The sequence below is a fragment of the Elephas maximus genome, chromosome 4 (assembly GCF_024166365.1).
Source record: "Elephas maximus indicus isolate mEleMax1 chromosome 4, mEleMax1 primary haplotype, whole genome shotgun sequence".
Taxonomy (NCBI): domain Eukaryota; kingdom Metazoa; phylum Chordata; class Mammalia; order Proboscidea; family Elephantidae; genus Elephas; species Elephas maximus.
The window spans coordinates 84,409,700-84,435,282 of record NC_064822.1 but is presented as its reverse complement, the minus strand read 5'-3'; the positions used below and the strand labels follow the sequence as shown (position 1 = coordinate 84,435,282).

Below are 25,583 nucleotides of genomic sequence, written 5' to 3'. Positions count from 1 at the left end.
TTGTGATACTGTTAGAGACATAGGATGTTGAGTGATGATGACAGAGCACAACATCTGAAGAGCCTGAAGGTGAACTGGAGAAAATTGAAATCAACTTTCAAGAGATTTATTTGCCAACATAAAATAAGTCTAGAAAAACCTTGGCAAGATGTGTAGAAACAAGTAAATATACAAGTTAAGCTATTAAATAACTCAAGTCTTCCTTTTGTTCAATATATTCCTATTAGATCAGATTCTAATTGCTGAATGTTTTCTTGAATCTCAAATTTTTCTGGGACTTTGACTTTATAGCAATAATAAAAAAAATCTTTGAAGAAAAATCTAAGAATCACTAAAGAATAATTTCCATTTCTAGACATGGATCTCTCACTCTATGTGATATAATTCATTTTCTAACTTTTAAAATGTCTTCTATTCTACCACTTGCTGTAGGAGGCACTGATGAGTTCTAATCTACCCAAAAGAAAGGCATTGGTTATAATAAATCTATTGATTTAAATCTTCAACAAAGCTATAGGATCACGTTGGTAAGACCCAGGACACACATCTTTTAGCCCTGATTGCAGAGTAAGGTCATCACTTAAAATGAGTAAAATAAGACAAAGAAAGATAAGATGTCTCCTAGTCCATAAAATGTGGCAGATACAGGATTAATGTTCACTTTCTCCATGGAATTGCAGTCCCATTTAGGATAAATATGTGACTCCCTGATTTCAACGACTTTCTTCCTGAACATTTTTGGGGGAAGGGGACCATGTGTTCCAATCTTGTTGAGTATTCTAGGTTGAGCCAATCTACACCTTCTTACATGATGCCCTTGTCTCCAACAATATACATCTACAGAGGCAAATAGAACTAAGGATATAGATGGGGACCATGGAGTCAAACTAACAGACCGGCAGCATGACATGGAGTTAAGAGGCAGACTCTTGGAATTAGAGCTCCTGAATCAATAAAATGAAACCCTGGCTCTGTCATTCAATGGCTGTGACTTAAATTTATTAATCTTTCTGTGCTATAGCTTATTCATTTGTAAAATGTTGATAATAATAATACCTATCACATAGGGTTGTTATGAGGATTAAATAAATTAATACATACATGTGCTTAGAATAGTATCTGACACATCATAAGCAATCAAAGAGGTTAGGCTTTTTTTCTGTGTGTGAGTATGTGTTTACTAAGATACATACATGTACATACAGTTGTATGCATTAAAAAAACACTAGGAAGACACACAAAATGATTATAATGTGAGAGAATGAATTACAATTTGGTTTCTGGTTTTTGCCTCTATGTTTTCCTACATTTTTAAAGTTTGTGTTGCCTTTTTTTCCCTAAATTTTATTTACTTTGTTGTTGTTGTTGAGAATATACACAGCAAAACATACACCAATTCAACAGTTTCTACATGTACCATTTAGTGACATTGATTAAACTTTTTGAGTTGTGCAACCATTCTCACCTTCCTTTTAGGAGTTGTTCTTCTCTCATTAACATCAACTCACTGCCCTCTAACGTTCCTATCTAATTTCTCAAGTTGCTGCTATCAATTTGGTCCCATACAGATAGATCTTAAAAGAGTATAAGGAACAAACCAGGCCTTTTTTTTTTTTTTTTTTACTAACTAAGCTATTGTTTGGTTTTAAAATGACTTCAGGGGATATTTTTTGGTTTAAGATTTAAAGATTATCTCAGGGCAATAGTTTCAGAGGTTCATCTACCCTACATGGTTCCAGAAAGTCTAGAGTCCATGCAAATATGAGACTCTGTTCTGCATTTTCCCCTTTTGATCAAGATTCTTTTATGGAATCTTTGATCAAAATGTTCAGCAATGGTAGCTGGGCACCATCTATTTCTTCTGATCTCATGGCAAAGGAGGCAGTGGTTTATGGAGGCAGTTAGTTATATATTCCATATCTTCTGCCTATTCCTGATTCTCCTTCTTCCTCTGTTGTTCTAGGTGCATAGAGACCAATCGTGCCTTGAATGGCTGCTTTCAAGCTTTTAAGATGCAAATCACAATGCAATGAACTAGGAGGTAGAACAGACGCAGTAAATATGTTATTAGGCCAATTAACTGGAATGTCCCATGAAACCATGACTCTAAACCTCCAAACCAAAGAACTAAATCCCATGATTTGCTTGTACATACATAATCAGCCTCAGCAGCTACTGTTGTTGTTGTTGTTTTTGGCATTGTTATAAATATATCTATCACACAACTTTTGCCAATTCAACTATTTACAGATGTACAATTTATATTGATAGCAATTACAATAACTGGCTGTGCAACCCTACCCTTAATTGATGTGATTTTTCCATCACCGTTTATCCCCCATCCCCCTCCCTCCCACCCCTGGCAACCACTGATAAACTTTGATCTCCATGCATTTGTCTTTTCTTGTCTTTTTATATAAGTGAGGTCATACAATATTTGTCCTTTTGTGATTGGATTATTTTGTTCAGCGTAGTGTCTTCAAGCTCAATTCACACTATAGCATGTATCAAGACTTCATTTGTCCTACTGGCTGAGTAGTATTCCATTGTATGTTTGTACCACATCTTGTTTATCTATTCATCCATTGATGGGCTTTTAGGTTGTTTCCACTTTTGGCTATTTTCAATAGTGCTGCAATGAACATTGATGTACAAGTCTCAAAGAGGTTAGTTTTTATTGTTGTTATTGTAATTGCTATGTACTGGCACCTGAGTAAGCTATTGGCATGATGTTTTTGCTGATGAATAAAGAAAACTCTCATCTTAGTAAATGACAGCTTTATCTACACAAAGCTTATACTATTCCACTCCAGTCTTCCTCATCCCTGATTGCCAATTCATCGATAAGTCCTGTCAGCTCTACTTCCAGTATATTTATTATATTATTCCTCTCTATCTTCCCTTCTCCACTCTAGTTCCACTCCACTGTCATCCCTTGCATGAGCTACTACAAAAACTTTCTAAATAACTCACTGCTTTCCCTCGTGCCCCCGACAATCCAGTCTCCATGTAGAAGCAGAATGATCTTTTGAAAATATGCGTTAGACTGTGTAAGCCCCATGATAAAACGCTCTGTCTTCCTACCTCGTTTAATGAAAGCCCAAGTCCTTCTCTTAGCCTTTGCCTTAGTAAAGGGTAGATAATCCTGTAATAGGTTGGGTCCTAGTTCGTCCAGGGCAATTTGGATTTATGCTGTTGTCCTGAAATTACTAGTACCTAAACCCTGGAATCCTGGTAGCATAATGGTTAAGAGCTATGGCAGCCAATCAAAAGGTCGGCAGTTTGAATTCACGAGGAGCTCTTTGGAAACCCTATGGGGCAATTCGACTCTGTCCTATAGGGTCACTATAAATTGGAATCAACTCGATGGCAACAGGTTTGGTTTTGTTTAAACCCTGGTTAAGAGCTACTGCTGCTAACCAAAAGGTCAGCAGTTCGAATCCACCAGGTGCTACTTGGAAACCCTATGTAAGGAGCCCTGATGGTACAGTGGTTAAGCACTTGGCTGCTAACCTTAAGGCTGGCAGTTCAAACCCACCAGCTGCTCCATGGGAGAAAGATGTGGCAGTCTGCTTCTATAAAGATTCCAGCCTAGAAAACCCAATGGGGCAGGTTTACTCTGTCTTATGGGGTTGCTATGAGTCAGAATCATCTTGACGGCAACAGGTAATATTACTAATGTTGTCTCCTTTTCACTGTCAAGAATCTTCTGATACAGATAATAAATTATATGGCCTTCTACTTAAGGAACCTAGAGCATCTTCACTCTATAAAAATACTATGGTAATAAAACTTTTTTTTTTTCCTTTTGGTCATCCAATTATTTCCTAAATTAATTGAAGCCTATAGCCTTAAATACAAGGCTTGATGTAATTTGATTATACTACAGAAGTTTGGATTCAGTTTGTCTGGTTTTTAGCTGTATTGGAAAAGAATCAGTGAGTTACTTCTACGTGGGAAGTCCTGCCCTGGAACCCTGCCTTCATCCTGGATAGAGGAACTTGGCTTTTTCTCCAGCGCAGTCGGAGTCAACATGTTATACTCCTGGCTGCACTGCTACTGTTAAATGTAGACCCATTTGTTCAACTGAGGACACTGTTTAGATCAGACAAGGAAAGATCCAGTCTTCTTGAGCATCTTCAGCTACCGTAACAATTCTTCCCCACTCTCTGCAGTCAGCATGCACTGTATGCTACTGGAGCGGTGAGAAGTTTTACCTTGTGACTCCCCTCTTTGGGTGGGGAATATTCCATTTCTCTTCTACTGGAGAGTGGGAAGCAGAGGTGGCATTTAACCTCACTCATGTTGTACCTATTTGCACCTTTTGAGGTTATGCTCACTAAGAGAAAAAAGAGAATCTTTCGAGTCCTTAATCAGTCTTATTTGATCTGGCCCTTGCCCACCTCTTTGACTTCATCTCCATCCACTCTCTCTCTTGATTAGCCTGTCTTGTTTTCCTAGAACACCCCAAGCACAATCCTGCCTTAAGGCCTCGACTTGCAGTCCCTTCTGCCTGGAATGCTGTTCCCCCTGATCTGCTTGACTCAGCTCTAATGTCACCTCCTTTAAGAGGTCATCCCTGATGACCTAATCTAAGGTAATTTTCCCTATCACTTTCTCTCTAATAATCCTGTTTTATTTTCTTCACAGTGTTTATCACTATCAGTGGAGGCTTGTGTGTTGCTATGATGCTGAATAGGTTTCAGTGGAGCTTCCACACTAAGACAGACCAGGAAGAAAGGCCTGGTGATCTACCTCTGAAAAATCAGCCAACAAAAACCGTATGGATCACAACCATCAGATCCTGTTGTACACCAGGAGCTGGGTGCCAACTTGAGGGCAGCTAACAACAACAACAAAATTATCTTATTGGTTTATTTAATTGCTAATTTACTTTCTTTCAAACTCAAATGTAATCTCCATAATAATAGTTAATATAAGACTTACTGCAAATGGAACACTTTTTTAAGTGCTTTGCATTGATTAATTCATTTAATCTTTATAATCATTTTATGATATAGGTATTATTATTATACCCATTTAATAAAGAAACTGAGGCTTAGAGAAATTAAGCAACTTGCTTAAGGTCACAGAGTTAGATAAAGATGAAGCCTGGATTCAAAGTGAGGCAGTGAGACTCCAGCATCCAATTTTAACCTCCATGCAGGGCTACTGCCCATTAAAGTTCCCCCGGGAGACGGGAACTTGCCTCCTGTATCTATGCTCACACAAGACTTGGCTCAATAAATAATTGTTGAACTTTGAGGGAATGAATGTCGTTATATAGTGTCTTAGTTATCTAGGGCTGCTACAACAGAAATCCTACAGATGGATAGCTTTAACAAACAAATTTATTTTCTCACAGTTTAGGAGGTTGGAAGTCTGAATTCAAGGTGCTGGGTCTAGGGGAAGATGTTCTCTCTCTGTCAGCTCTAGGAGAAGGTCCTTATCTCTTTTCAGTTTCTATTCTATAGCCATCATGACATCTATTTTCTCCCATCTCTACTTGCTTGCTTCCTTGTTTAATCTGCTTTTTTATATTATATCTTAAAAGAGATTGATTTAAGACACACCTTATATGAATACTGTCTCATTAATGTAACATTGAAAACCCATTCCCAAATGGGATTATAACCACAGGAATAGGAGTTAGGATTTACAGCACATATTTTGGGGGGCCACAATTCAATCCGTAGCATATAGCCACAACCTTCTTTTATTTTATGTAAACAGAAAAAAAAAAAAAAACCTTAACAGAAATGCTAGAGCCCAGTCTCTTGCTTCAAGAGAAACTGGAGGTAGGGTCCCAAGCCAGGTTGCCCCAGAAACCTGGATGGGAGAATAGCATCTGCTAGCCCCACTGTAGATCCTGCATGGAGTCTCAGGGAATTTTGAGGGCTGGCTTACTATGTTATGAGTTAGTTATAACATAGGCTAGTTGCCAAATCCAAAGAGAGCAATACACAGACCTAAAACCAAAGCATGGCATGGACTAACAAATCCCCTCCACCTTTTTGCAGGGTGAAGGGGGTGGAGGTGACTTAAGCTGTCTTGAGTTGGATTTCTATTATTTGCAGCTGAGTAGCAGGCAACCTCCTTTCCCCACGGTCCACTTAACCAGTATGCCTCCTCTGGGCTCCCACAGCATTCTGTACACGCCTGTATGTCTTCACTCATTATATTTGTAGAATTTAACTATTTATCTCTCTCCTTTCTCCTTTAAATGGTAAAGTCCTTTAAGACAACACCATGTCTTGTTCATCATTTACATTTCATAGCGTAGTTCATAACATGTGCTTGATAAACGTTAGTTGAATTTGTCTGACCTGCCTTTGTTTAATTCTCTGAAAGTGAGGGAGAGAGTTATACCAGATAATCTGCCAGTTGTCTTCCACAATACATGCTCTGTGGGGCAGGTGAGGATTTTGGCACTGCTACAAGATGATTCCTTATTTGCATATGCTAGAGTCTGGGTGTGTTCCAGTTTTTAACTAGGTGAATATGTCCTTTCAATGCTGTGTTTCTATTTGTCCCTCTATCTCTCTCCTGCACTTCTGGTTATTTGTATACTTAATATGCAAATATATATGCATGGCACATACATCAGAGGCCTGCCCAGGCATCCATGGACCTATTAGAAGCAGATCTGAGCATCTTGACTAGAGTGAGTCCCTTTGAGGCCATTCATCTGGGCTTGCTGTGCTTTATAAGCTAGGCTTCTCTTTTTGTTCCCCCTTTGCTTTCTTTGTATCACTGATGTTTGGGCAACTGTTGTTTAGTTCTCTTTATGAACCTCATTTTTCTGGACATCTGTTATGCAGCCAATCATAAAAGAAAAACAAAGCTAAACCTATCAACAACAACAACCGAAACACCGCTACCCCTCAGAGAATTCAGACCTATTTATACAGCTGCTGAATTTAAACGCTCACTTTTTGATTTGTATCTGTTGTGATATTCTAAAATCAGTGAGTTGGGAGCTGTAAATTTCCATGATTTTCTTAATCATCTATTCCTTTACTGTGGCAAACAACCAAGAGAAAATAACCATGTTCTTTACAACATTAATCATAATATTCTTTAAATAAGTAAAAGGCATTTGGTTCTACAAAACCACTTGTGCTGATGAAATCTTTGTTTCTTCCCTTTCAAATCCATTCACTCAACGATTATATATTGAGTGACCTATGTGGCAGGGAATAAAACTCAAAAGCCCCATTTTTTTGAACATTGAGTCCATTTCTTGCGTACATCTTAGTTGAATATGTCTTTCAACATATGCACAGCTGTCCAAGCACCTTTGAGTACATTCTATGTCTGTTTGTACTACTTATAGTTCCCCACTTTCTTTAAATGTGATACCCAAACAATATTGTTCCATGCCTTCATCAACTAGAGTCCTCATCAATGATGTAATATCCAAGCTTATCACTGAGGAAGTTCCCTGGGAGCAAATTCAAACACCAACTAAAAATCAAGATAGATTAAAGTTAATCTGATATTTCATGGTTGTATAGACTGTCATTCTGTTAAGCAGGAAATTAAATTCTATATTCCATCTACATGGCTATGTCCATTGCTCATACATGTTATTCTTTGAAGTAACTGAAAGTCAATTACTAATTTTTTTCCAATAAGAGCATTAAGCTGAGAGATATAATTTTCCAAATCATTTTTTTTTAAAGATGAGTATAAAATTTACCCTTAAGTTCTCTCTTTTTTGTTTCTTAAATATTATGGTTTTATATTTCTGCAAAGATACCTTCCAGAGACCTCAGTCACCTGAAGCTCTCCAAGTACTTCAAAAATTCACACTAAATAATGCATTATGCTGACAAAAATTTGTAAAATACTGTTTCAGTACACAGATTTTATTTTAATAAGTCCTAATATCTTAAAGGGAGCCCTGGTGATACAGTGGTTAAGCGTTCAGCTGCTAACCAAAAGCCCCACTTTTTGAATCCACCAGCTGCTCCTTGGAAACCCTACGGGTTGCTATGAGTCGTTATTGATTCAATGGCAACATTTTTTTTTTATACATAATATCTTAAAATGATCTCACCCTAGGGTTGTGATTAACAGTATGATCTCTGGATCAAATCTTGATTTCACCATTTCATACAATCAATACTCATTCTAGAAATATTTATTAAGAACTTACTAGTGACAGGCACTGTTCTAGATGACTGGAATACATCATAAACAAAATAGACAAAAATTGCTACCCTTCTGAAGCTTGCAAGAAAACTGACAATAAAAAATACAATAATGGTATTACTAAACTGTATAACATGTTGAAAGGAGATGCCTACTATGTGTATATATATATATTTATTATTTTTTTTTAATATGGAGATTGAGAATTCTGGGTGGGTCAGGGTGGATTGCAATATTAAATAAGGCGATCAGGATAGATTTCACTGAGAAGGTGACTTTTGAGGAATTCCTTGAAGGAAGTGAGGTGGTTAGCCTTGTAGATATCTAGGGGAAGAATGTTCCAGGCAGAGGGAACAGCAAGTGCAAAGGTCTGGTAGCAGGAATTTGCTGCAGTGTTTGAGAACAGCAAGGAGGCCAGTGTGGCTGGAACAAGGTAAACAAGGGAGGCAGAAATAGGAGCTGAGGTCAAAGAGATTAGGAGAAGGAGGCAGGTCATAGGGTCTTCTGGGCTATTGTAGGGACTTGGGTTTTCTTCTGAGGGAGAGTGACAGCCATTGCAGGATTCTGAGCAGAGGAGTGGCATGATCTGACATATGTTTTAAAAGGCTTACTCTAGTTGCTGTGTTTAAAACAGCCTATATGAGGGTGAGGGAGGAAGTAGGGAGACATGTTAGAATGCTTTTACAAGAATCAACTGGCTCAACCAGGGTGGTAGCACTGGAGGTGGTGAAAAATGGTCAGAGTCTGAACGTGCTTTTCACTTTAGAGCCAATGAGATCTCCTGATTGATTGGATGTGAGAGAGAGAGAGGAGAAATTTAGGAACGTGTATGTCATTGTTGACCTTGGAAAGAGCATTTTCAGTGAGGAGCCTGTTTGGAGTGTTTTGAATGATGCAGGTTTTAAATGCAGATTCCTTGGTTGCCTGTAACAAGAAGATGGCTTTTATATCAACTGATGTGGGGAAGACATTGGTGGAGTTGTTTTGGTAGTGGACAGATTATCTTCTATTCACCCCTCCAGATTTAGTCTACCATTCTTACTGTGTTCTGTGCCCTAGAAGGATCTCTGCCAGCTACATCAGCTGGATCTCTTGCCCTCTGTTTTCCAGATACGTTCATCCAACAGGGAGCACAGATAAGAGAGTCAAGGGAAGAAGGAATTGCTTTAAGCTGGTTTCATCACTCCATGCATAAGCAGGAGATGGGAATGTGAGAATCATTAGCAGAAAGAACATTCAGAATCATGAGGCTGGATGAATTCACCAAGGGAGTGAAGGAAGACAGAAAAGGGAAGCAGACTGAAGACTGAGTCTTGGGCACTCTAAAGTTAAGAATTTGGATAGATGTGGAAGAAGCAGCAGAAGAAGCAGCAAAGGGACATCATCATCGTCATCCCGCTGCCATCAAGTCGATTCTGACTCATAGCGACCCTATAGAGGAAAGCCAAAGGAGTGTGTCCTGGAAGCCAATTGAGAAAAGTATATCAAGGAGTGAGGAGTGATCCAGTGTCAAATGCAGTAGAAAGGCCAAGTACAAATAGGACTAAGAATTGTCTATTGAATCTAGGAACATGTAGTCATTGTTGAATTTGGAAAGAGCATTTTCAGTGCAAAATGGTGACAAAACCCTCTTTGGAGTGTAAACCAAAAAACCAAATCCCTTGCTGTCAAGTCCATTCTGACACATAGCAACCTTATAGGACAGAGTACAACTACTCCATAGAGTTTCCAAGGAGTGCCTGATGGACTCGAACTGCCAGCCTTTTGGTTAACAACTGTAGCTCTTAACCACTACACTACCAGGGTTTCCATCTGGAGTGTAGTAGGTTTAAAGTGAATGAGAAGAATAATTGGAGAGAGCAAGTATAGACAACTCTTCAGTTTTGCTGCAAAGAAAACACTATGTGGGCAGTGGCTGGGGAGGGAAGAGAAGTTTTGCTTTTGCATTTGTTTTATTAAAAAGGGAGAAATAACAGGATGCTTGTATGCTAATGGGTATGATTCACAGAAAGGAAAAATGAATAATTCATGTGAAAGACAGGAGAATTGTGGGAGGATGCCCTTGAATGGGAGAGGATGGGGTCTAAGACACAAACAAACAGAGGGATTGTCTGAGATGGAGGCGTGGAGAGCAAATGATTATCTAGCGTAACATGCAGAAAGCAGAGTGTATCGATTCAGAATTTGCCTTCTATTTTCTCAGTGAAGTAGGAAGCCAAAGTGATCAGCTGAGAGTGAGCATAGGGAAGAGAAAGTGGAAGTTTGATAAACTGCAAACAGTCATCTATAAGTGAAAACATCACTGAACTAGGGAAGTGCGGTATGAATGCTGGAGGCATCAAGGAATCGCTTGAGGTTCAGATCATGCATTTAAAGTGAGACTATGTTCAGCTGGAGAGGTACAGTTGTAGAGTGATCAGAGAACTGGATTCAAATAGAAGTTGGGGTTTTCCTGAGTATGACTAAGCTGTGTGGCCTTGGACAAGTTATTTAACTTTTCTGAACTCCAGTTCCCTCATGCATAAAATGAGGGTAATAATATTTATCATGAAGGTTATTATATGCATTAAATGATGGTCATGGATTGAATTGTGTCCCCCCAAAATATGTCTCATAGGTTAGGCCATGATTCCCAGAGGAATAGGGTGGAACTGTAAATCCCTTTCTAAGGTCACATCCCTGATCCAATGTAATTAGAGCTTCCCTGGGGTGTGGCCTGCACCACCTTTTATTTTACAAGAGATGAAAGGGAAGCAAGCAGAGAGGGGGAACCTCATACCACCAAGAAAACAGTGCGGGGTCCTTTGGGCCTGAGGTTCCTGCGCTGAGATGCTCCCAGACCAAGGGAGGACTGATAACAAAGACCTTCCTCCAGAGCCGACAGAGAGAGAAAATCTTCCCCTGGAGCTGGCACCCTGAATTTGGACTTCTAGCCTACTGGACTCTGTGAGAATAAACTTCTCTTTATTAAAGCCATCCACTTGTGGTATTTCAGTTAGAGCAGCACTAGATGGCTAACACAATGACATGTGCAAATAAATGCCTGCCACAGCAACACAGTAAGTACACAATAAACTTATGCTATAATTAATGTTAGGCAGCCCTGGTGGCGCAAATGATTTGTGCTTAACTACTAACCTAAAGGTTGGCGGTTCAAACCCACCCAGCAGAGCTGTGGGAGAAAGGTCTGGTGATCTGTTTCCATAAAGATTACAGCTGAGAAAACCCTATGGAACAGTTCTACACTGTAGCACATGGGGTCACCATGAGTCAGAGTCAACTCAATGCCAATTATTGTTATTGAAACATCTGTTTGGGCTCTGAGGATTTCTAAAGTGCAAATACTTGTTTGAGTCATATTTATAGTTATTGGCTAAAAGCACTTCAGTTCAATTGTCTTAGCACATGCTTTCCTAGCAGGTGGAGACCTGGAGACTATATTTCTTTTGTCCTTGAGTCACAATATTTCATTTCTACAGGGCATAAGCCTACAAAAAATAGCTTAGGGGACAGTTTGTACATTTCTACAGTGCTTCAATTCTCATCGTAGAGCAATAGTTGGAAAGCCCAACCTTTCAGTTTGTTAGAGAGACTTCTGACATTTGCTCTTTTTTTGCTAAATTCTTGGCACTATCCTTAAGGCAAGTAGAAATTGAGTTGCTTAGATTAGCATAACTTTGAAGCTATTCCTGTTTTTAACATGAAACCAAACCCATTGCCGTCGAGTCAATTCCAACTCATAGTGACCCTATAGGACAAAGTAGAACCGCCCATAGGGTTTCCAAGGAGCACCTGGTAGATTTGAATTGCCAACCTTTTGCTTAACAGCCAAATGCTTAACGACTGCACCACCAGGGCTCCGTTTTTAACACCAGTACTCTAAAAATGAGGATCCATGGTGGTGCAGTCATTAAAGCGCTCAACTGCTAACTGAAAGGTGGGTGGTTCAAACCCACCAGCCACTTTGTGGGAGGAGGATGTGGCAGTCTGAATCTGTAAAGACTTATAGCCTTGGAGACTCATGTGGCAGTTCTCCTCTATCCTACCAGGTTGCTATTAGTTGGAATTGACTCCACCGCAATGGGTTACACTAAAAATAGGAATTGTGAGGGTGGGGCCAAGATGGCGGAGTAGTCAGATGCTTCCAGAGGTCCCTCTTACAACAAAGGTCTAAGAAAACAAGTGAATTGATTATATATATGATAAGCTAAGAGCTCTGAACATCAGAGGCAAAGTTAAGAAATCGGACTGAGTGGAGAGGGGGGAGAGATGGTTCAGAAGCAGCAAGGAGTTGCTAGACCTGACTTGGCAAGAACCAGCACCCCTGGTGCAACCATGGCAGGGCTGGCGGTAGCATTTGGGATGGAATGTGTTTTCCACAGCAGGTGAGAGTGAGTGGCACAGAGTCTACTTATGCCTCCAGAATCAGTGAAGAACAGCACTCTCAGCAAAAGATAAGTACTTGCGTCTAATTTACCACATGGACCAAAAAGCACCCTTTTTGGAAGAACTCTCCCATTTACCTGATCCTTCCTCCTTCTGCTCTAGCCCCTGAGCTGGCTTCAATAGTGGTTGCTTTCCCTGGGCCTGAGATAGGTTCTGCTGCACATCCTGAGCCATTCTCTTGGCCTTGGAGAAGGAACAAATTAGCAAATGGTGAAAAAATAGTCTGCCAGCTCCCCTAAGCTGGAAACTCAGGGCAGAAGTGACTCCTTTCCCTGGGCTTAGGCACAAGCGGTCCACGGACTTTGAATGCCTTTCACCCCTGCATGGGCCTGGGCCCATTTCAGTAGCTTAGGCCCTCCTTGGCACAGTGCAACGGTGTATGTGCCTGAGGTCTGACTTCAACTGTTTTAGCTGTGTGGTGGAGAGGTGGGTTTCTGACATTTGACGCTGCTCTGCCTATTAAGCAGACTCCTTAAGTATCCACATCAGGGTCCTGAGGACTGGTGGCTCCACCCACACCACCTAGCCACCCACGACAGGGGTCCAAGGATAAGCAGTACCCCCCAGTCCTTACAGCCAAAAGAATTAGGTGCCCATGATCTGGCTGCAGAGCCCATCCTGTGCACTCTAGGGAACAGGGACACGGTTTCCTCACAGGCAATTGGGGGACGGTTATCAGCCCCCTGCCTTGCTCAGAGCATGACCCTCTGCTGCAGCTAGGTACCTGTGCCTACATCAATCACCCCCTGCTCCTCTAAGACTGTAGGTAAGAGCATGCACTGCACACTTGGTGACCGACTACCTGGACTCCTGAGCTGAATCTGTACAAGAAAAGTGAATGGACTCCTAGGCTCATATACCTGGTAAGAGCTCTAGCCATCTGGTGACAGGACGTTAGAGCTTCAAAGGTGCCAATAATCAAACCAGCTCACTTGAGGAGCCTATTTGGGCATATCAAAACAAAACAAAGCAAGAAGCTAAGACACAGTAGGCAAACATAAAATAAATTAATACAATAACTTCTAGATGGCTCGGAGACAACAGTCAATGTGGAATCACATAAAGAAGCAGACAATGATTGCTTCAACAAGCTTCCAAAACAAACAATCAAGGAATGTTCCGGACAAAGATATCTTCCTGGGATTACCAGAGGTAGAATAAAAATAGGAATTGCACACAAGGACAGATAGTGTATGTGTCTTGCTTGACCTTTCAAATGTTCTTTTATTCTGGACATTGTACTTGATTAGGCAGGTCTCCATATGACACTACTTTGGCTAAATTTATTGTCGTGACATTTGCTTCAAATATTTTGCTTTAAAGAAATCTGAATATCCACTATTACATTCCTAAAGAGAATTGACATTATCAGAAGTGGACTCTTAAGGATTTAGGTAGAATTATACAAAGAAATTTGAAAGCTATCATTCAGCCCATTTCAGTTATGCTTTCTATGCCAGAATATAATTTAGTTAAGTAAGCACTGGGTTGATATAACATTTTTATATCATAATAATTATGATGAAATATTCAACTCACCAGACCATTACTTACTGAGTATCCATTTTAAACTAAGTAGGGTATACCCACTCCTCACTTACGAACATGGTTAGGTTCCAAAGACCAGTTCATTATGTGAAAATTGGCTTATGCAAAAATGGAGGATGACTACATCAGATCACAAAATAGTGAATGACTACATCATTACATAACTGCCAAATTACATCGTTGTATAATCGCCAAATTACATCATTACATAACTTCCAAATTATGTCATTGCTTAACTACCAAGCCACTGAGAATCATGGCCCAGCTGAGTTGACACATAACCTTAACCATCACAGCCAGCATTACTGTCACCTCACACCTCAGCACTTGTTACAGCCAGATGTATGTCATTAATATGCAACGTATTTGGATAGTAGATTTTTTACTGCTGTTATAAATGTGAAATATCAGATAACGAGATAGGTGGCAAGTGAGGAAGAGATGTATTAGATTCACATCTAGTAAAAGTAAATGATAAGGTCATATATATCTCTTCCTTTCCCTGTCGTAGGCTGAAAAAGTTGGATGACACCTGGATTAATTTTAGCATCATTTCAAATATTATGGAAAATCATTGGCTTTCTCTGTCCATGAAAATATCTCTGAACTGTTACCAGAGACACAATAATGCTACAGTCATAGTCTAGGAGCATGGTGGCTTTCTTTTCCTGTTACCATCTCTAGAAGCTTACATAAAGCATTTCATCATCGGAAATCTTTTTTCCATACAAGGATCTTTTAATGTGCAGTAAAGCAAAGGAGATATTTCCAGTGCATAATTCTTTCTTTCCAAATCTTTTCATGTATATACGAAGATATGGAAGTTGATAGAGAGAACTTTATTTTAATTTTTCTATTATTCTTAATACATTTACCACCAAAATTCTATGTCATTTCTTCTTCATGATATAAATTTAAGCCTCAAACTTATCTCAGATTTAACAATCATGCATCGTGCAACAAGCATGGAATGGCTATTGAAAAGAAAAAAGTTTTACTCATAAAATACAAAGCAGCTAAATTGTTGGCTTGCATTAAGTTTTTGGCTTTTTGGCTCCTATTCTATAGTCATATACACAGTAATAATGATTCTTTGTAATTTGTTAGAATGAAATACAGCCTGCTGGCTGTAGGTTTAAAAGACAGGCACAGAGGGTTTGGAGAGTCTTCTAGAAAACTGTTCATTAATGAACATCCTCTTTATACTCAGAAAATTATGTTATCGACCTTCCATCTTGAAGGTCCTGGTCTGAGGTGATCTTCAAGGAGCAGAGATGGGTTTACCTATGCTCTTACCTGTTCTTTATTTTGACAAATTCCATGAATTTGTAAGATAACTGAGCAGGGGCTGTACATAGAGTAGAACAGGGAAACATTAACTGACTGATTTAGCCTTATATAATCAAAGACTGAAAAATTTAGTTCCCATTTCAAGTAAATCATCGTATATAGCATTTATGTGTTTATCATGTTAAGGTTTTCTTCAATTCTTGGATCTGTAGGCTTGTGTCTTTCACAAAATTTGGGACGTTTTCAGCTATTGTTTCTTGAAATATTGTCTAAGTCCCATTCTCTTTTTCTTCTTTTTCTGGGACTCCAAAGATAAGAATGTTGGATCTTTTATTATTGTTCCACAGGTTCCTTATTTTCTGTTCATTTCTTTTTTCCAGTTTGTTGTTCAGACTGAGTGAATTCTATTGTCCCGCCCTCAAGTTCACTGATTCTACCCTCTGTCATCTCCACTCTGCTCTGGAGCTCATCAAGTAAGTTTTTTGTTTCTATTATTGGATTTTTTCAATTCTATGATTTTATAACCTTTATTTTTATTTGCTGAGATTTATTTTTCATTTGTTATGGGAGAATTTGTAAGCGATTGTTAAAACATTTTCATTCGAGCCCCTTAAAAATCCTTGTCAGAAAAGTCCAACGTCTGATTCATCTTGGGGTTGGTGTCAAATGATCTTTTTTTTTTTTTTTTCTCATATTGTCTATTATGTTAGGAGACTGTGGATCCTATTTAAATCTTTCAGCAGGCAGTCACTGTTTAGGTTTAGCACATGGGTCTTGGCCTACTTTTGTATGCTATAGTTCTAATAGCAATTTAGTTTTCAGAGCCTTTACAGTGTTATTTTGGTCTGCTTGGTTTATTTGATGCCTTTGGGTCTCTCACTGGTCCCTGCTGGCGCTGCCTGAGGTTGTAAAAGGGATTTCCCCAGCTTGGCTGTTGAGTATCTCTCAATCTGGGAGGGATGTGGTAGGATCCCCCACCAGTACCCCCTGACTGCTTCTGGTGTCTCTAGGCATGGGACGGACTCAACCTGTGGGGACAAAGAGTTTTCCCAAATTAGGCTGCTTGCTGTAACTGGGTCCCTAATGCTGGTTTCATCCCCTCACCCTCCATTCTAGTCTGTCTGGGAAGTACATACAGTTTTAAAAATTATTCTTTTCTATACAATAAAATTTATAAACAATATTAAGAAACTTGACAGTAAAATTGAGATCCCTAGGTGGCATTAATGGTTCACACTTGATTACAAACCTAAAGGTTGACAGTGTGAACCTACCCAGCAGCACCGTGGAAGAAAGGTTTAGCGATCTGCTTCCATAAAGATTATAGCCAAGAAAACACTATAGAGCACAATTCTACTCTGTAATTCATGGGCTTGTCATGAGTCAGAATCGACTCCATAGCAACAGATTTTGGGTTTGGCAGTATAATTGAATAAATAAAAATATACAAAGCACTTGAATATTTTTATTTAAAGAGTCTCAAACTCACCAAACAAACAAAAAAAAAAATAGAAGAAAAATGAACATTCATATACCCCCATCTGGATTCATATACTGCAACTTTGCCAGATAAAATACAAGATGGCTAGTTAAATTTGAATTTCAGATAAATAACAAATAATTTAACAAGTATAAGAATGCATGCAAATTTGTGACATACTAAAAAGATTTTTTGTAGTCTATCTGAAATTCAAATTTAGCTGGACATCCTGTATTTGGTATGTCTGACAACTCTATCCTAATATTAACATCTGGCCTCATTTGTTCCAACCTTCTCTCTTTATACACACACATCTCTCTTGCCAAGCCATCTGGGGAACACTTAAAAAATTAAAGCCTAAATAAGCTGCTCCTTAACATAGAGTAGCTAAAGCAAATGGAAGAGCTGAACAGGAGATTTCAAAAGGTGACTTGAGAAGACAAAATAAAGTATTACAATGAAATGTGACAAGACCTGGAGTTAGAAAACCAAAATGGAAGAACACGCTTAGCATTTCTCAAGCTCAAAGAACTGAAGAAAAAAATTCAAGCCTCGAGTTGCAATATTGAAGGATTCTATGGACAAAGTATTGAATGACACAGGAAGCATCAAAAGAACATGGAAGGAATATGCAAACTCATTGTACCAAAAAGAATTGTCAACGTTCAACCATTTAGAAGGTAACATATGATCAAGAACTGATGGTATTGAAGGAAGAAATCCGAGCTGTACTGGAGGCATTGGCTAAAAACAAGGATCCAGGAATTGATGAAATACCAACTGAGATGTTTCAACAACTGGGTGCAGCACTGGAAGTGCTTACTCGTCTATGCCAAGAAATTTGTAAGACATAGATACTTGGCCAACTGACTGGAAGAGATTCATATCTGTGCCCATTCCAAAGAAAGGCGATCCAATGGAATGCAGAAATTATTGAACAATACTATTAATGTCACATACAAGTAAAATTTTGCTGAAGATCATTCAAAAATGGTTACAGCAATACATAGACAGAAAACTGCCAGAAATTCAAGCCGGATTGAGAAGAGGATGTGGAATGAGGGATATCACTGCTGATATAAGACAGATCTTGGCTGAAAGCAGAGGATACCAGAAAGATGTTTACCTGTGTTTTATTGCCTGTGCAAAGGCATTCGACTGTATGGATCATAACAAATTATGGATAACATTGTGAAGAATGGAAATTCCAGAACACTTAACTGTGCTTAAGCAGAGCTTGTACATAGGCTAAGAGATGGTCATTCGAACAGAATAAGAGGACACTGTGTGGTTTAAAATCAGGAAAGACGTTCATCAGGGTTGTATCCTTTCATCATATGTATTCAATCTGTATGCTAAACAAATAATCCAAGAAACTGGACTACATGAAGAAGAACTTGGCATCAGGATTGCAGGAAAACTCATTAACAACCTGAGATATGCAGATGACAACCTTGCTTGTTGAAAGCGAAGAGGGCTTGAAGCACTTAATGATGAAGATCAAAGACCACAGCCTTCAGTATGGATTACACTTCAACATAAAGAAAACAAAAATCCTCACAACTGGACCAATAAGCAATATCATGATAAACAGAGAAAATATTGAAACTGTCTGGGTTTTATTTCACTTGTATTCACCACCAACACCCACAGAAGCAGCAGTCAAGAAATCAGACGATACATTGCATTGGGCAAATCTGTTGCAAAAGACCTCTTTAAAGTGTTGAAAAGCAAGGGTGTCACTTTGAGGACTAAGGTGCAACTGACCCAAGCCATGGTATTTTCAATCGCCTCATATGCATGTGAAACCTGGACAATGAATAATGAAGATGAAAGAAGAATCGATGCCTTTGAATTATGGTGTTGGCAAAGAATATTGAATAAACCACAGACTGCCAAAAGTACGAACAAGTCTGCCTTGGAAGAAATATAGCCAGAATGCTCCTTGGAAGTGAGGATGATGAGACTTCTCTCACACACTTTGGACATGTTATCAGCAGTGACCAGTCCCTGGAGAAAGACATCATGCTTGGTAAAGTAGAGAGTCAGTGAAGAAAGGAAGACCCTCAATGAGAAGGATTGACACAGTGGCTGCAACAATGGGCTCAAACATAGCAACGATTGTGAGGATGGTGCAAGACTAGGCAATTTTTCGTTCTGTTGTACGTAGGGTCACTGTAAGCTGTAATCAACTCAATGGTGTCTAACAACAAGTTTTGTATGTGTACATGAAGTGGAATCATTTGCCTTGGCCTTTTTTCCAGGGTTTGAAACTGCATTTTCCATTTGTTATCATAGAACAATAATGCCCCAACTCTTGCCTGGATGCTAGGCTAGTTCTAAGTGGACATTCAAAAGAAACTACAAAAACACATCAATTCTTAAGTCAAAAAAATCAGATACTGGCACCACTAAAACAATAATTAAATGCCTCTGAGCACCATTCTTCTAGAATTGATATAAAAACTATTTGAAGCTAAGTGCAAGCAGTTCTATGAAAATTCCTGTATTGACTGATCAACAGTAAGATTCTTGCAGATTTTCTAGCTTTTCTCAGTTTTTTTTTACTATGAGAAATCTCTTCCAAATTTTTCTTTCTTCAGATATATTCAATTTGTAAGTACCAAAACATAATGATGAAGAGCACAGATTCAGGAGTCAGAAAATAGTGGATTCAAATCCTATCTCCACTGATCATGGATAGTTCAACCAGGTTATATAAGGTCTTTGTAACTCTTTTTCTCATCTGTAACATGGACTAAAATATGTGCCTCATGTGTGTTGCAAGATGTAGGTGAAAACTGTGCTTGGCACATAGTAAATTGGCAATTATTATATTGTTCTCCATCACGACTTACCAGATTTTCACTGAAATTAATTTCATGTTATGTGTTCCCTCTCTTTTCCAGGAAATAACTTCTACACTGGTTTAAATACTCCTAAATCATTGCTGGAAACCCTGGTGGCATAGTGGTTAAGTGCTACGGCTGCTAACCAAAGGGCCGGCAGTTCAAATCTGCCAGGCACCCCTTGGAAACTCTATGGGGCAGTTCTACTCTGTCCTGTAGGGTCGCTATGAGTTGGAATTGACTTGACGGCACTGGGTTTCTGGGTTTAAACCATTGCTACTGCTCACAAACTTCTTATTACCATATGCCTAAATAGTCGTACAAAACAGAATGGAGGTCAAAAGGGATGAAGTCTCAATTGTATTATTAGACCCCATCAGCACACACAAATATGGGCCAGGGACCATTGGCTATATAGAAGCACTCAAACTACCAACCTCTTGGTTAGCAGCTAATCTATTAACCACTGTGCCACCAGGGCTCCTATAAAAGTACAGTAGGAAACAAATTTGGCTTCATAGTCAACCATATGGTGTATGTGTGTGTTCGAAAATAAAACTTACACTAAAATATAAAAATGTTTATTTTCTTGTCATGGATTGAATTGTGTCCCCCAAAAAGATATGTTGAAGACCTAATCCCTGGTACCTGTGAGCGTGACCTTATTTGGATACAGGGTCTTTGACGGTGTTATCAGTGAAGCTAACATAAGGTCATACTGGAATAGGGTAGGTTCTAATCCAATATGAGTCCTTATTAAAAAGGATAAGAGACACAGTCAGAGAGATACAAAGGAAAGATGGGCATGTGAAAACAGAGGCAAAGACTGGAGATATCTCCAAGCCAAGAAATACAAGGATCATGGGCCATCACCAGAAATATGGAGAAAGACATGAAACACATTCTCCCTCAGAGCCTTCTGAAGAAATCAACATGGCCAACACCCTTATTTCAGATTCCTAGCCTCCAGAACTATGGGACAATGAGTTTCAGTTCTTAGAAACCACCCAGTTTGTGGTGCTTTGTTACAGCAGCCCTAGGAAACTACTCCAGTGCCGTATATGGAAAAGGATCTTTTCTTCATACTTCACACTAATCAGATACTTATTAAATCAATGTGTCCAGTTTGGGTTCTTACATCTTTAAGAGAATGTGGAGAAACAAATGCAGAAAAAAAAATTTACAAATACGCAAATATTATAGGAAAAAGTCAAAAGAATTGAAATAGTTTATCTTTAAAAAGGGCAAGGATGACTTCATATGTTTTCAAGAATAAGAAGGGCTTTTCCTGAAGATTCTGATAAGCTCTTCCTTATGTCTACTGAGGACCCAACCAAGGAAAGGGTTACATTAAAACAATATATATTTTGATTTTGTATAAGGAAGAACTCTAATAAACTTGGTGGTAAAGCAATAGACTGAACTGTTGAGTTAAATTATGGAGCATGTAACAGGGGAGTCTTAAAGCTGTGTAATTACCTGTACTGGCTATTTTCAATCTGGCATTTACCTGAACTAGGAGCTGCATAAGATGAATGCTGAAGGCTTTTTCTACTATGGAATGTAACTAGAAAAATGCAAAAGGGTGCATATAGGAAGTATGTTGCACAATTAGAAGTTTGCTAAACAGTCTACTATCGAAGAGATGGGTCAGCCACAATGCAAAGGCAAGTGTTTCAGCATGCACTGGTTGTTACACAGAGCACAACACGAGCCCTGTCAATCAGCTTCTAACAGACAATTCCAGGTCAGCCAGACTGACAGGATGTTTAGTGCTGATTGCATTGGATTTGCATTTGCTATTACAAAAGAAGATAGCCAGCAATTTCTCAAACATAAATCACTGTGCATGTCTTGACCCGTGACTAGTGACACAAACAAAATAAAAAAGGTTGCCATTAAGTTAACAGTCCTCAGTATGGATGGGAACATTTCCCTTATTAAATTCAGAGCGGATTCATTCTAGGAACCATTTTTGGTGTAGCTGCTCTCACTTATTATAGATTATTGACTTTCAGTGCTAAACTGCCAAAATACTTTGGCTCATTCTCAAGCCCCAGCAATTGCATAAGTTTTTCTTTTCTTCATGCTCCCGAGCCATTAACAAATATTTCTGGATATCTTTTCTTCTCATTTTATCTACTTCTTTTGTCTCAAATCATCTAAGAATTTCTGTATGGTATTGATGATGGTTCAAAACCCATACAAAGACCGTTTGCCTTTATCCCTTTCCTTGGTTCATAGGTTTTCTTAGACTGTCCCCAATCTCAGATATCTGTCGTTTGTGTGTCCATATTTCTCCTCACTCTCATATGGACTGGCAGACATTGCCAAATGAAATACATTTTTTCAGCAGTATTTATCATGTGGAGCCCTGGTGGAGTAGTGGTTAAGCATTCTCCTGCTCACCAAAAGGTCGGCAGTTTGAATCCATCAGCCGTCCCTGGGAAACCCTATGGGGCAGCTCTATACTGTCCCATTAGGGTTGCTATGAGTCAGAATCGACTTAACAGCAGTAGGTTTTTTTTTTTTTTTTAATCATGCAGGTCCCTTTGATCAGATCTAATGGACTTGGTTGGCTTCATTTAACAAATAAAAAACAACAACAGTAGTAATGAAATAAATCAAAACAAAAAGCCCTGTGGTTAATATAAGCTGGAACTTTCTTTCTCTCTCACATGAAAGAGGTCTGAAAGTGGAAATTTCTGGGCTGGTAAGGCAGCTCCACAATTACAAGGGACTTGGGCTCCTTCTGTACAGCTACTCTGCCATCCTTAATGCATGGCCTGGTGATCTAGGTGGGTTTTCCTAGCTTCAGCCATCACGTCCGCATTCTGGAAAGCCAGGTAGATGAGGAGAAGGAAACAGGGTTTCCCAGAAGTCCCATACATCACCTCTAAACAATTCCCATTGGCTAGAACATAGGTTCATGGTTGCTTCCAGAGCAAAGGTGGTTAGGAAATAATAGCCTTTCACTTCAGGTGTCAATGTACCCAACGAAAAACCAAGGTTCTATAACGTGATTGCCTGCTAACCAAAATGTTGGCGGTTCAAGTCCACCCAGAGGTGCCTTGAAAGAAAGGGTTGGTAATCTACTTCCAAAAAATCAGCCACTGAAAACTCTCTGGAGCACCCTTCTACTCTGACACACATGGGGTCACCATGAATCAGAATCAACTGGACAGCAACTCTTTTGGTTTTTATTTTTTCTGGTTTATTATTATGGAGAAAAGGAAGAATGGATGAATGAAGCGGATAACAAGTAGTCTCTACCACAGAGCCCAAATGTTGCTTTGGCAAGGAAATCTTTAACCAAGACATACCCTTTGCTGTAACATTGATTCTGACTCATAGTGACCCTATAGGACAGAGTAGAACTGCCCCGTAGAGTTTCCAAGGAGCACCTAGTGGATTCAAACTGCCGACCTTTGGTTAGCAGCTGTAGCTCTTAACCACTACACCACCAGGGTCTCCAACCAAGATACAGTGATTTAAAATGTCAGTGTGATGTGGACATTTCCCTTTGGTAATTGTGTTATCAGGCACTGTTTTAAGTGCTTCATTATAAAATCCTCATGATAACTTATGAAAAAGGTATACTATTGTCTGATGGCTAGGCAGCTCCATTTTATGAGTGAGAAGACTGAAGTACAGAGGGGGTAAGTAATATGCCCAAACCACAGCTGTATTATGGTAAAAGGAATTGAACTGCAGTCAAACTCCAGATCCATGTTATGAACCACATCACTGTTTTGCTTGTAAAGTAGCACAGAGACATTGATTATGTAAGAATTTTTCAGCATAACCCATAGCAAACCTCTCAGAGATTCTGTGATGCTACCTTTATTATGAGAGTGCACACACACACATGCATAATTCTCATACGTAAGAAAAATCAATAGTTATGTATTCATTTGGACAAGATACAAATTTTCAGGAGTTGCAATGAACTCTTACAATGAATTGATGGTGACATACTACTTCGATCTCATCTTTCGATCATTAAATGTTGTCTTTACTTTTCTGCTCACAAGAAAAGTGGAGCTGTGAAGTTAAAGTTTGTTTTAATTAACTCAGCTGCTGCAGTACCTATATTCTTTTGAAGCATTTTATTCTTATAGCTAGCTAAGATACATTTATAATTTAAGTTGGCGATATCAGTCTATTGGTTGGGGAAATGACCACACCATTAGGAAGCGTTGTCAGCTCAGGCACAGGACTGATGACAGACTCATTATAGAAAACAAGATTGAAAGGATTTGGGGGACTACCTTCAGTCTACAGAAAACTGTTCTGTTGTTTCGACTTACTGAGAAAAAAATAAAATAAAATTTTAGTCTCTACACAGTGACAAATGTTCGGCAAATTGGAAAATATACCTTAGTCCTACGGATTATCAAATTAATAGAGTACTACCCTAAAAAAACTCTAAAAAAAAAAAAAAAAAACTCTAGGGGAGTACTAATTTCCAAAAGAGCTGCGTGTTTTTTTTTTTTTTAAATCAGTATTTTTTTTATAATCAAATATTGTATTTCCTTCATATGAAATAAAAACCTTCTAGTCAAGGGTCCATTATATAGAAAATTCATGTCATTTTATGTGAAAAATCGTCTTCTTTCTACACAGCTGATGAAGGGTAGAGAAGATTTAATGCTTATGGAAATCATTATTATTTCAGACTTTCCGAAAAGAGATTTTCATAGTTCTGTATTTCCATAAATCATGTTATAGTTTTCCAGAAAGTACTGATACAGAAACAGCTTTTTTAAATGTTTATTATAAAAATGGTCAAACATAAAAAAAAGCAGAGTTAACACTATTATGAACTCCCATGTACCCACCACCCAGCTTCTGCCGCTACCAAGAGATGGCTAATCTTGTTCCAGCTCTGTCTCTACCCACAGCCCCCACCCCTTTACACACTGGATCATTTTGAAGTAAAGCTCAAACATCTCATTTATCAGCAAATACTTTATCGTGAACCTGTGCGGCATATGAATCCTTGTTTTTTCATTACAAATACTATTATCACTCCTAAAAAACTAATAATGGTACTGAGAATATATGTAGTCTCTGTCTCTTTTCTTTTTATTAGTTCATTTGTTTTAATCAGGATCTCCAGACGTTCAAATATTGCATCTGGTTGTTATGTCTCAAGTGTTCTTTCAATTCGTAGATTAATTTTTCCTCTTCTTTTTCTTGCAATTAATTAGTTGAAAAAAAATTGTCTCATAGAGTATTGCACTTTGCATACTTTGCTGATTTGTATTTCTGTGGTATCATTTATTTACATCACTCATTCCGTTGTATTTTTGTAAGTCGATCAGAGTCAGGTTTGATTTTTTTTTTTTTTTTGGCTAGAATACTTCACAGATGGTATTGTGTACTTCCTATTACCTCATATCAGGAGGGACAAAATGCTTTGTTGTCTCTCTTTTTATGAAGATCCATTAAGGTTTGTTAGGTCGTCAGCCAAATCCTTCCATTATAAAGTTCCTCTCAGCTTTTCACCGAACATCTCTAGCTAACATTTATGTTCACCATCTAAATCAACTTTGTTATAGACTGCAAAATGAAGAATTTTGATTCTATAATTTCTTGTTCAATTATTAGCTGGAATTCTTCTATAAAGATAGTTTTACATCAACTATTCAGTTACCTTGAGGTATTATTTGTACAAGAAAGGTATCTTGCTTAAATATTTATCAGTTTTCAGGATAATGAGCTAATTCCTTAGTGTTTGGCTAAGTTCCCCAATGAGCTTTTTAACTATTATTGTGAACAAATGGTATTTGATGTTTAATAAGTTTCAA

General features: G+C 38.6%; 1 protein-coding gene across 29 annotated transcripts in view; it reads left to right on the top strand.

The window, feature by feature from the left end:
* Window positions 1-25,583, top strand: part of LMNTD1 (lamin tail domain containing 1) — a 504,435-nt gene that overhangs the window by 260,656 nt on the left and 218,196 nt on the right. For 28 of the 29 annotated variants that reach the window (XM_049882678.1, XM_049882672.1, XM_049882674.1 and 25 more), the window contains one exon: window positions 15,822-15,914. The gene's annotated coding sequence lies outside the window, so the exon portion shown is untranslated. Of the gene's footprint in view, window positions 1-9,267; window positions 11,217-15,821; window positions 15,915-25,583 lie in introns of all 29 variants that reach the window. The other variant, XM_049882662.1, reaches the window with a different exon arrangement.